Source organism: Propithecus coquereli, unplaced genomic scaffold (assembly GCF_000956105.1).
Source record: "Propithecus coquereli isolate 6110/MARCELLA unplaced genomic scaffold, Pcoq_1.0 Scaffold306, whole genome shotgun sequence".
Taxonomy (NCBI): Eukaryota; Metazoa; Chordata; class Mammalia; order Primates; family Indriidae; genus Propithecus; species Propithecus coquereli.
In genome coordinates, this window is record NW_012148686.1 from 2,030,698 (window position 1) to 2,043,606 (window position 12,909).

At 41.0% G+C, this 12,909-nt stretch overlaps 1 protein-coding gene across 2 annotated transcripts in view; it reads right to left on the reverse strand.

Annotated features, from left to right (window-relative positions):
- The window catches only part of TNFRSF19 (tumor necrosis factor receptor superfamily, member 19), a 104,046-nt gene extending 91,750 nt beyond the window's left edge, over positions 1–12,296 (reverse strand). The window contains exon 1 of one of the 2 annotated variants that reach the window (XM_012649876.1): positions 12,108–12,181. The gene's annotated coding sequence lies outside the window, so the exon portion shown is untranslated. Of the gene's footprint in view, positions 1–12,107 lie in introns of both variants that reach the window. The other variant, XM_012649877.1, reaches the window with a different exon arrangement.
- Positions 12,297–12,909: the final 613 nt, after the last annotated feature.

Consider the following 12,909-nt stretch of genomic DNA (forward strand, 5'->3'; position numbering starts at 1 on the left):
AACTCCTGAGCTCAAACAATCTGCCCACCTGGGCCTCCCAGAGGCCCAGGGATTACAGGCATGAGCCACCGCACCCGGCCAGCCTTTTACATTTTAATGGTGCAACATAATCATAAATGACTTAGAAATACTGTTAGTCCCACATGCTAAGAGAATAAAAAATTAATTAGGGTACTGCTATTTCTAAACAGGACAATAACCCCCAATCTCTAGCCAATCTATATCTTAGCCTTCAATCGCAGTGTATTCTGAAAATCATTCTTCCTACATGGTAGAGCTGGCAGCCCTTTTCGTAGCCTAGGAAGCTCACAAAGGTACGCTGTAATAAGAATACACATATTGCTGTTGGCTGGGAAATGAGAACGCTTTCTCTTTTTCAAATCATACTAAAAACTCTACGAGCTTTAAAATTTTCTGCTGCCAAATACAGTATCTCCAATTTCCCCAAAGTTCAAAACAGTTAAGGGCCACTGTTGGGCTCCTAATACATACATACATACATACATATATATATATATATATATATAATTTTTTTTTTTAAACAAAACTTAACCTAGGATAGGGTTTTACGAGACTAGTTCTTTTTACTTCTCTGAGTTGTAGGCTTTATCATCTTTGCCTTAGGAAAAATCACCGTCAGAATTCTCAAAATGTTTAGTCAGAAAGCATGTTGTAACGAAGGTGCTTTCCCCAAATCCATGAATGTTTCTCTAAACACAAATAGAACAATGATAGCATCATGGACCAAGGGGACCTCCCACTTCCACACAGTCTCTCTTAAGAGAATCATGAACAACCATCTCCCGAACACAGCTGTTTAAATTTTTATTTTAGAAGGAAGTCTGGACAGATTCCAAAACTGCCCTTCACAACACGTGTGGTGTTCTCCTCCGGCGTGAGTAGCATCCATTCTTTCCCAATTTCCACACATTCAACCAACCCATGCTGATCCAAGAGTGGCTAAACGACACTCAATCTTCCGATACACAAGTTCCCCTGTCTTGTGTCATTACTGATGGGTGGCTGCTTTCTTTTCAAAACTCAGGTTTTCAAACTTCGGTTTAAAAGGTACATGTTATGTGATGTGTGGACTAGACGGTAACGCAATACTGCCTAAACATCTTATTTTTAAATATAAACATTTTAGACACAAAATGAATGAACTCACTGATGGACCTGTAAATCATGAAAAGAAATTCTGTTCATACCGCTTTGCTTTTCTTTTTCTTCAGCTAGAAGGTTACTTTAAAAAGTCTGTGAACATTTAATAATCAGCTGCCATGAGACCAACGTAATGTATCTAATTATTTAACTATTCCATGGCTTTCTATCTCATAGGCAGCTGTCAAATTACGAATTGGGGTATGCATTTATTCAAAGTGAGCATTCTTACTCAACCTGTAGGCAGCATGGATAGAACATGTTGGCCTTTTTCAGAATTTTTAATGCTTGACTTTAAATATTGATTCATCAGATTTAAAAGGACTTGGCTTTTTTCACATACTAAAGATACCTGGAGTTTTTTTGTGTGTGTTGTATTAATTTTTGAGGGGTGGAATTGGCCCCAGGGGATTGAATTAAGAGTGGGTTCAGAGATTGCAAAAGGCAAAAAAAAAGACTCAAATTCTCTTCATGAGTGTTAGTAGAATTCCTTTCTTAAGTTTAAAAAGTCCCCAACATGCCCTAAATTCATGTAACAGAGCTGTGACTACCAAATCAAATTAATGTATTAAGAACAGCATGTGATATTACATGTCTCAATCCATTTTCCATTCTATAATATATGTAAATTAAGCCCTAATCATGTGAAGTAAAAAAAAATTAATTTTCTGTCATTTAAAAAAAAAGCATCTTTTATAGCTACTTAAATGTGAGCAATGCTCTTTATTCAATTCTTCTGGATAGAAAAGGCACTTCACACTGCAATTTCAAGTGCATAAGATTCTTCGTGCATCCTTAATGTCAAATTCAAGATCTAGCCTGGACTCAGAAAGTCATAAGACATTCTGGCCAAACAAGTAACTTCCACGATTGTCCTGAAAATACTAACACCACATCCAGAGTTAGCGGCTACTATGGAAAAAAAATTATAGTCTGTAAAGCCATGTGGTCTCGGTAATAAAGTAGGTGTCGTAAGATATTTTCATAGATTAAAAAGTAAAGAACTCACATAGCTCATAATAATGCCCCATATATTAATGCCAAGGTCATATTTTCAAAATGAAATTGCATTTCTATGTTTCATATTACTTTCAAGAACTTGATAAATACTATGACAAGAAAAATTCTTTTTAAGTACTCACCTCTCTGTAAATAATTATGTCAAAAACTGTCACCAGGACTCAACTCTCACTCCTCTAGTTATATATCTTTAAATTAGATAATAAGCAGTGTTTAAAATTTTTCAAACTACATGAAAGCAGAGTTGGCAAAAGCGCCTAAAGCAAAGCTGCACCGCAGAAAACATACTGAGCAAATCCTGAACTAATGCAATATAATCCTCCCCTTTTCGTAGAAGTATCTGATCATGAAATCACACTAAAATAAATTCTTCTGTTTGCCTAAGGCATGTTTAACAATAACTGTTTCCTGTTTATATAGAGAAATTGTCCCGTAGTCAAAGAAACTGTCACTGGAGTAAAAACTACATCTTCATAAATACTGAGTTAAACAGTTTCAATTAAAGAAATACTGAACAATGCTTAGGGTTTTGTTTGCAAACTGCGTCCTTTTATTAAAATGCAAAAAAGAAAGGTGACATGGATTTCTTACAATAGTAAATGCAGGCTTGATGACTAGTTCAGCATCATCAAAACAGATCATAGAATTTTGATCCCACGAAACCTGATCTCCAGGAGTGTATTAGCTAAATGTCTATTCCGTGAGACGGCGCTAGAACATTGACAAGTACTGTCTGAGAGCTTGCTTTCTCTCTCAATCAATTTACATGCTCTACCCATCAATGTAACAAATACTGCTGACATTTAAGAAATTTTCGTTCCCCGCAAAAAGAATATGATTCTGCGCCACTCACAGATCCAAATGTTCGGTTTTCACCTCCTGGGCAGCAATTCTGCAGCGCTGGCCTGCGGACGCTTGGCCAGGGGCGCGTTCTGGGCGCTGGGGCTCCCCAACGAGGGAGGCGCCTCCCGCAGGGACGCAGAGCAGTTGTGTGGGGCTCCGATAAAGCATGATGCAGATTTATTTATGTGCTCACCGATGTTTGCCTTCCTAGCACATTTTTCTATTTACAAGATCCCTGGATAGGAAGGCACTCCCATCGCCAACGGAGACCGGGAGGCGTTCACGCGCTCTCGTCCCGTCAGCGGCTGCGGCCTGAGCGCCGCATTTCGGGTGCCTCCTTCTGGCCTCCCCTGGCTGTCACCCTTTCCCAGGGGTGCCTTTGCCCGTCTCGGTCCCCCGCTCCTGTCCCCTGCACGAGAGCAGCCCCGCCTGCGCCCCTTCCCCCCGTTAGGCCACCGTTGCTCTCTGGGCTCCCATCCGCGGGGATCCACCGGGGCGAGGGCTGGGGACCCCAGCGCAGCGCCATGCCGCCCCCCAGGGGAGCGGAGCACCTACCTTCCCCGCCACCTGGGAGGCCCCGCCGGCCGGTGCGCCCAGTCCTGCCCTGCAGGTCCGGGCCGGAGTCCGAGGTGCAGGGGCGCACGGAGCCTGTCGGGGTGCGGGCGCGGGGCGCGGAGCTGGACAGGGTTCCTTTCCGGGCGCGCTGACGAGCGCCTCCGCGCCACGGGCTCCGCGCTCGCCCGTAGCCCAGCAACGGCCGCCGCCTCCCGGCGCCCCGCCCACCGCCCGAAGCCCCGCCCCTAGAGGGCCCCGCCTACAGCCCTAAGCCCCGCCCCCTTGGTCTTGGCAGAGCCCCTGCCCAGCTGGGCTGCGCTCCGCAGTGCTCTCCCTGCTGGGGTCGGGGGCTTGGCGGCCCGACCTCCAGCAGCGGCTGGAGCGGGTGAATGCGGGGCACAGAAGGAAGGGTTGAGGGGGGTAAGACGAACGAGAGCTTAGTTGTGTTAGGGGAACTTCCTTCGGAGAAGGGGGCAGACTTCCTTTCCACCCTGGGTGTTATTTCCCCTGGAAGTTTGTGCCTTTCCGGAGTCAGGTCACATCCTGCCCCAAGCCCGCTTCTGCATATGAGGAAAGGCCCCAGGAAAACGATGGCACGTTGGCTCAGGTCAGCCAAGATCATGGTGACCCAGCTTACCGGTAGCCGCCTCATCAACTCACTGATTCATTTTTCCAACAGATACTCTGCCAGGGCGCGCTCAATGGACAGAAAACTCTAGAGGGTAGAGTGGCGTCCTAGCCAACACCTGTGTCCACCTCCTACATGCCCAGGACCAGCCCAGTGCAGTTGCTAGGGTGCGTGGGGGAGGTGTAGAGCAAGGTCTGGGCTCCGTCTTCACCGGTGCTTTGTGTAAGGTATTTAAACTTCTGAGCTTCCGTTTGTGCATTTATGAAGCGGAACTAAGAGTGCCCACTTTGCAGTTTTGCTGAAAGGGTTAAAGGAATCATGTACGTAAAAATATACTTTTTCAGGAGTAGAATGCTTTGAAAATGTAAGCGATTATTGTTCTATCCATCCAGTGAGTGAATAAATGGACACGGTTTCTTCAAACCCAAGATACCGTGCATGACTTCGATAAGAAAGAGGCATCCACATTTCTCACCTGTTGGTTTTGACTTTGACTCAACTGCACCCTTTAGATGGAACCCAGGCCTGTGTTCCTGTTCTATATCCCAAAGCCCATTGGAGCTCCTCAATAAATATTTGTTGAGTGAATGAATAGGTTTTTATAATTAATCACCTAAAAGCACATCTTGCGATCCCACACAGCAAACAACATAGGGCTGTTTACTTGTGCTTGTTAAAAAATGCATCATTCCCAAATATCACACCTTGAAGTTGTGTACTTCATATCTCACACATCCAGAATATAGGTCGCAATGATGACTTATTTGTAAACGATTTACAAACAATGTGCATTATCTTATTTGAACGTCAAGGCCAGTGTAAGTTTCCCTGTCCTATCTGCCAGCCCTCACCTGGTCCGGCTACAGCCCCCAGTGCAGGTCACCAGCATGCTCATTCCCACATCATGCCGGAAAGGTGTCTCTTTATCTGTGTTCCTTTCCCCAACTAGACTCCCGTCTCCTAAGGGCACATCTTCTTTTCTTGATATCCCAGGGCCTAGCACGTGGTGGATACTCACCACATCTTTGGTTAGCTGAATCACTGCGTCTTCCTTTGCAAGGCCTCACGCATTCACCTTTCCTTCCTATTTTTCTCCTGGATGGAGGTGCTCCGCCACCATCCAGGCCCTCCCCACCCTCACTGCAATACTGCCTTAGCTGTCAGTCCTGCTTCCCGACTTTCATCGCTGCCCCTGTCCGGGTAAAAGATTCAGAGAACACGCCTCATTGTAAAGAATGGCTTCTATGCTCCCCGGATTAGCATTCAGCGATTTCCAGGATTTCCACGCTTGGGCCCCACCCACCTTTTCAGCCTTATTTTTCCTCTAGACCGCACACTTCATATTCTGGCCAAACTGGTCTGCGCCTGCCCTTCCCCTGCCCTCCCAGCTTCCTCTGCAGGCTCCCCCATCTCCCTTGCCCCTCCGACTCCTGACTTACTCACCTTACTCCTGTTTCAGGACGCAGCTCAAAAGCCACGACTCTCAAGAGTTTTCCCCGAATTCTGAGCTATATAATTCCTCTCTCCAAAGAGTGTAGCCATTTAGCACTAACCCGTTCTGCCTTGTGTCTTGAGTATCTGTGAACGCAGTTTTCTTCTTCAGGGAGTTTAAAACGCTTTTGGAGAAGAGGCATATTTTGTTCCAACTTGAATCTCTGATAGTATCAACCATTCAAATAAATGTTCAATAAATGTTTTCTGAGTGCAATTTAATCTGCTGGCTCAGGAACTACTCTGACTTCAGCCAAATGCTCTTTTACTCTCTGTCCTCCTTTTGTTCTTAGAGATAGTAACACATTATTTAGTTCATGAGTTCTTGATCTTCCCGGTTAGTTTGTTAGGTCACTATGGAGAGAGACTCTATTGTTAACGTGCATGGGATTTGGCATCAGGCAACCTGGGGTTAATGACAACTTGCCATTACTCAACCTCCCTAAATTTCCGGTTCTTCATCTGTGAAATGAATTGATTCATTGATGGCTGTTAAATAAGATAAGGTCTTTAAAGTGGTTAGGCCAATGCCTGGCACTTAGTAAGTACTCACTGAACAGCAGCCATTCTTGGTAGCAGTATATTGTTTTGGTAGGACACACTGCCTAGCGTCAGTCAGTAAATGATAATTGAAATGATAATTGAAATGATAATCGGTGGGGGGAAGGGCACTGAGCCTCTGCACCACAGCTATGGGATGCCTCTGGTTCTTTAAAGAAGAGGTCCATTAAGTTGAATAAATATAGTCAGCCTCTACATCAGTGGGTTCTGCATCTGTGGACTCAACCAATCACAGATTGAAAATATTCAGGGGGTAAAAAAGGATGGCTGTTATTCCCTAAACAATACAGCATGACAACTATTTATATAGCATTTACATTGTATTAGGTATTATAAATGATCTAGAGAAGATTTAAAGCACATGGTAGGATGTGTATAGTTTATATGCAAATACTATACCATTTTATATCAAGGACTTGAGCATCTGTGGATTTTGGGATCTGTGGGGGATCCTGGAACTAGTCCCTCGTGGATACCAAGGGACAATTGTACTCCCCACTTTACCTCACTTTGAGTGTTTATATGATCTGGAGACAGTGTCTGAATGAAAACTCAGGCCCACAGTTGAGCACCAGTGGTAGTACAAAAAGAATTATGTGACTCCTAGGCCCACTCAGGATGGAACTGATGCTTAGAATTAGGACTGGGAACATTTTACTCCCTTAGAACACTGGATATCATGAATGGGTTGAAATTTTTACTGGAAAAGCCAAATTGCTATGAGGCTCTTGGTAGAGGTATTTGTTTTTAAGATTATGTTAAAGGTTAGTTTTCTGAGGATAGTTTTAGCAGTATCTAAGCCAACACAAAGTGCATTTGTTTGGAATATGTTCCCCTAAAAGTTGAACTAATGAAATAACGCACTTCTTGAAAAAATAGTTTCAGTGATAAAGTAACTCACTGGAAACAAAACTAATGGCAAAATTGCCTGACTTCTAGTAGCTTCAAGTGTAGATAGCTATTTCTTGAGAAAATGGAATAGAATGCAAGCTCCATGAAAATATGACATTTTGTCTCTTTGGTTCACAGTGCTTGGCACATAGTAGATACTCATTAAAAAATGTATTGAATGAATTAATAATTAAGACTGAGAGGCCAGGCACAGTGGCTCATGCCTATAATCCTGGCACTCTGGGAGACTGAGGCAGGAGGATCGCTTGAGCTCAGGCGTTCAAGACCAGCCTGATCAAGAGTGAGACCCTGTCTCTACTAAAGATAGAAAAAATTAGCCAGCTGTGGTAGTGCATGCTTGTAATCCCAACTACTCAGGAGGCTGAAGCAAGAAGGATGGCTTGAGCCTAGGAGTTTGAGGTTGCAGTGAGTTCTGATGACACCACTGCACTGTAGCCCAGGTGACAGAGTGGAGACTGTCTCCCCCCCCCCAAAAAAAAGTGAGTATCTCAAAGGGTAATAAAGTTTGCCAAATACAGTTAAGAAAATAAGGGGGAAATACCCCCCGGTCCCATTATTTGAATAATTCCCAACACTGCTGTCAATTACAGACTATCAGGGTGGGGCTAAGGGAACATGACGAAGCCAGATGTTCAGTGACTTGCTCAAGGCCACACACCAAGTAAATAATAAAGCTGGAATCAAAATCTGGGCTCCCTGAATCCTAACATAATCTTCACCACCATAAGTGCATAAACCAACATATATAAAAGGGCCAAGGAGGCTATTTATTTAGTTTATATAATGCCAAACTCATGACATATATAGAACAAAGAAAGTCATTATAAATTGTAGCACTTGCACTGATCTTTTGTGACATCTTGGCCCCAACACCCCCTGTTGGCCACACACTTTTCGTGAGTTTAATGAGAAAAGACACGGGGCGTTGACTTGCCTTCTCTCCTTCCGGATAAATATGGTGGGCTCTTCTGCATAGAGCTGGATTCAGGTACAGGCTGGCTGGGCAGCAGCCCATGGTGCTAAGCTAACTGGAGACCCTTAACAGGATGGAGAAAACTATAGTTATCAGAACTCCTCTCAAAGACAGTGGTTATGTTGGAAGGAATGGTTTTATAAAGTCATTTGAAACCTCCACCTGACCTCTCCTTCCCCTTCTCATCAAAGTTCAATTTAAGCCATTAAACTACCTGCTCAAAGGACGAGAGTCTTGATTTCCCCAAGTAGGTGGATTCAAGGAGACCACTTTGGAGCCAAAGCTGAATGACTTGCGACAGTGGAGAAATTGAGCACAATCACCAGGTAGCGCCTTCTGCCCTCTCTTCATAGATCTCACCCATTCCTCTAAATCAGGCTGACAAAATTTTAAAGTCACTCTTTAAAGGGGCACCAAATCATTAATTTTTCCAGAGTGTCTTGGACTGGCCTTGCCATCACAGGGAGACAATCTGACCAAGCCAATGGTGATGGTTGCGTTGGGTCTGGTCCTGAAGCAGAGGAAGATTGGATTATGTCCTGAGGTCCTTTATGGCTTAAGATTCTAGGCCAACTGATGGAAAATGCTATAAAAATTGTCTAATAGCTGTTATAAAATACGTTCAAAGAAAAAAAACTGGAGCCCACTTTTGGGCCAAAATTTTGACTATAGTATTTGCTATAGTCAAGTTCTGCTCTTTGTAATTCTTATAATAGAGAGAATTAATTGCTTAGCTCTAGAACAAAAGAATCTGGACTCTAGTGCTGTCACCTAATTATCCCTGTTACCTTGTACATGTTATTTAACCCATCTAAGACTCATTTTCCTCATCTGTATAATGGGGATGACAAATTTATTTGTTGTGAATTTAAATGAAGTAGTGTTTTAGAAAATATTGTTAGAATACCTGGCACTCAAGTACTCAATAAATATTATTGAATCAATTAATAATTAGTTAATTAATAAATATTAGGTCATGTTAGTAATAATCTATAAAGATTTGTATGAACCTTTATGAAAGTGACAAGGCCTATTATAAGCGACAGATATTTGCCCTTGAGAACAGTGTATATGTCTAAAATTTAATCAATCACTAAATTAAAAATTTTCACAAGAAATATATAATTCTCTTCAAGGAAGGAAAAAATCCAGAAAGAGTTAATAAAAATGTGTTCAAGGATTCTTACTACAATCAAACATGGTATGAAACACACGTCATGTTTGAAACCCATGCTGAATTTGCAAGCTGAAATTTCACAAAATCCTAACTGGGAATCTCCCTTGAGGAATAACCTTTAATTAACTATTCAACTTTTTGTGGATCCCATTGCTCTCTTCTAAGAAAGTACCAATTGCTTTAAAACACACAAAGACGTGCTGATACAATGCCAAACTCACATATACACATACACACAGACACACACACCCAAATATATAATTCCACATTGCATTGATATATTAGACTTTTTGTGAAAATTATTTTAAATGTTATGGTAAATTATGTGCAACAGTTATTGTGTTTAGAAAGTTTAGAAATACAGAAGCAAAAAGAGCAGTTGGGAAATAATCAGACTAATCCAGTTGACTGGCATATCTATCATGGAAACGAAAAAATGTACTGCAATGGAAATGGCTCTCTTTATCTTTCAAACTAAAGATTGGCTACATGGTGCATTTGTTTTAGCAGCTGTTGGAAAATAGACCCCACATGATAGATCGGAAAGAACACTGGACAAGAACTAGGAAAATCAGCCATGTGACCTTAGTTAAGATAGGCAAGTCACTTTTCTATAGCCTCAGTTTCCTCATCTTTAAAATGGCTATAAAAATTCCAGGCCTGCTTATTTCACGAAGATGATGTGATCCACTCCTCATTTCACACACAAGAAAACTGAGTAGCAAAGTGACTCTCTTAAGGTCACGTAGCTAAGCAGTGACTGAATCAGGACTGGACATAAAAGTCTTTTGAAGACTTGGACTTTCTGCAGTTAACAAAGCTGCCATTGAAGCAATAGATAGGAAAAAGCCCTTTGAAAATGTAACATAAGGGTTTCCCTCAGTAGAACTATTAAGGAGTATATCTACTAAATCACAGCCAAGGTCATCTTATGGCAATTAATTAAGAAATGCCTTTTGAGACTGTACCTGTATCTTTAGCAATAGCCATCTTTCTTTTAAAATCAAGAAGTAAACAATTAACTGAATTAATTCAGACACTGGAGTGGATTTTCAAGGACTTGACTTGCCCAAGCTAGTTTTCTACAAAGCCTAAATTAATCAGATAATTACTAATTCTTCCCTTTGTTTTGTGCTGAGCAGAGCCTGTATTTGTTAACATGAACCTTATAGCATAATAAACAGTCATTTACAAAATTTTAAAAACCCACATCTGAACTAAACAAGCAAATTCCAAAGCATACTATTTCTTTAGGCATCTTCTCTAGTCATTACTATAAAAGGTTAATTTTCTTTATGTGAATCTGAATGTTGATACTACTTTTGTGGTTAAAGATTTTTTTATGCAAATTTTTTTTAAAAAACAACCTAAACCGATATTGCAGGATACTGTGAACATGATTTATTTCATTGTTAGTACAAAAAATGTAAATGCCTCTCCTCACATGACTAGAAACAGTTAAGTCTTTTAGATTAAATTCCTGTTGACACACTTTCAAAAATAGTCAGTATAGCATGGTTTGAAATAACCACCAGTTAACAACTATCAAAGTTTTAAAATTAAGCAAACATGTTAATTACCCTCCTAATATCAGGAGGAAAGTAATTTAATTAATTGACTCTGAAAAATTAATTACATATGAAATGAGACTCATTAGACCTTTCCTGTTTCATCAGAATTTCAGACTGAAGGATAACTGGTCTTATCACTTATAATTTCTTTGTGGTTCAGCTAGCATAAAATAGACTATTGTGATGATAATTAAATAATCTGCCCAAATAAATTTAGGACTAGAACTTTAAAACAAACCAGTGTGAACAGGGAGCTCTTTTCCAGTATTGAATTCTTACATTTCTGTGTAAAGATTTTACTCTGTGTGTATATCCTTGAATTAACAAAGAAATAACAGTAAACTTTCATATTCAGTACAGCAATATAATTTGGTTTTGTCAAGTTGGGAATTAACTAAAAGTGAAAATGTGACTAAAATACTTTATGTAACATAATAACTGTTGATTACTCAGATAGTTTTCATAAACAGTTGGCAAATTTTAACTTGCAACAGCTGTCACTGTAAATTTAAAGTAAATGTTAATTTAGGAATACTAACCTTGTGAATGTTTCTGTAAATAAGGCTTATACTATTTCCAAAGGTTACAGAAAATCACTAGAGCATTTTGAGTCAAACTTGGTGCAATTTTACCCTCACTGTTCTTAAATTCTTTAGTTTTACACATAAAAAGCTTTAATCATACTAAAATGCTTTTTTAGTGATTCCCTTGTGTATACAAACTGCATAAGGAAACGTAATTGATATTTACATCTTGGAGGTGAGAGAATAAATAAACTAAACAAACAGTATTCAGAGATATGTTTTACTCTTTCATATAGGAAAACAAGGAAAACATTTGTATCAAGCAAAGTTCCACTGTTTACTAAATAAAGTAACCTGTAAATACTTAGAGCAATTATAGCTCACAGATCTCAGGGGCTAAAGCACTGGCTGCATGCTAAAGTTAGCACTGTTCTGTTTTGTCCTGTTTGTACAATTTATTTCCAAGTAAAATTTGCATGACAGATTGCAAACTCTCTTGTACAAGCTACTAAAATTGCGTCAAGTATCGCAGTTACTCTGATACATACATGCAGCACAATGTAGTAGTCAATTATAGAAATGCTTGTTTTTAATTAATTAAAACCATCTTTTTCTTAGAACACACATGCAAAGAAAGCTACAACAAAACATAAAACGCAGTACCTGCAACATGCTGAGCTCTTTTCAGTACTCACCCGTTCGGCAACTTAGTTACTCCTTGGCAGCACTTCTATGCCAAATGCTTCTACCGTCCCAAAAATGTATGTCAGCACAAGCCCAGACGAAACTTCAAATCCAGGAAAATAAAATTAACCATGCAGATCAAAGGCAGAGGAGCAGAGAGATGAAATGCCTGTAATCTGATCAGTGATCAGTTGCTGAACATCAAAGACAGGGCTGAGTTTATATATATGCAGGGATATCAAGAAAGTTCACTTTTAGCAGGTAGTTTCCCTCCCGCCTCCTAGTCCACACATTCTTTTGTTAAACATGGATCGCGTTGTTTTCCTCCTCTTTTTTTTGCAAAGAGGCAATGCTGGTGGTTCTCCTGTGCTTGGACTGAGTGGCTGGATCTGTAGCTTTTTCGGTTCCCAAGCTGTGTTGTGGAGTGTGTGTTGGAAGCTTTTCCTAGTGCCAGCGGGTTCGGCATTATCCCTTTCATCTCGCTGAACTGCAGATCCCATGACATCATTCAGCGCCGTGGGACTGGTAGGAGAGCTATAATTCAGCCTGTGGGGGAGTGGAGCTCAAGAGAAGCCAGAGTTTGCCTGATTTCTAATCACGTTAGACTATTATGCCTCGCACAGGACAGTTTCTGTTATCTGCCTCCCAGCTGGAAAGGACAGCAACTGCTGCTGAACTTTTCTTGGGTGTTAAGATCCCTGATCTATGGAGGTTCCAAATGACAGCATTTAATTGCCTCTTCATTGATAAAAATCACAATTTCCTGCAAAGACTGGGGTGTCAAATATTCAGAGTCGGTAAATAGCATT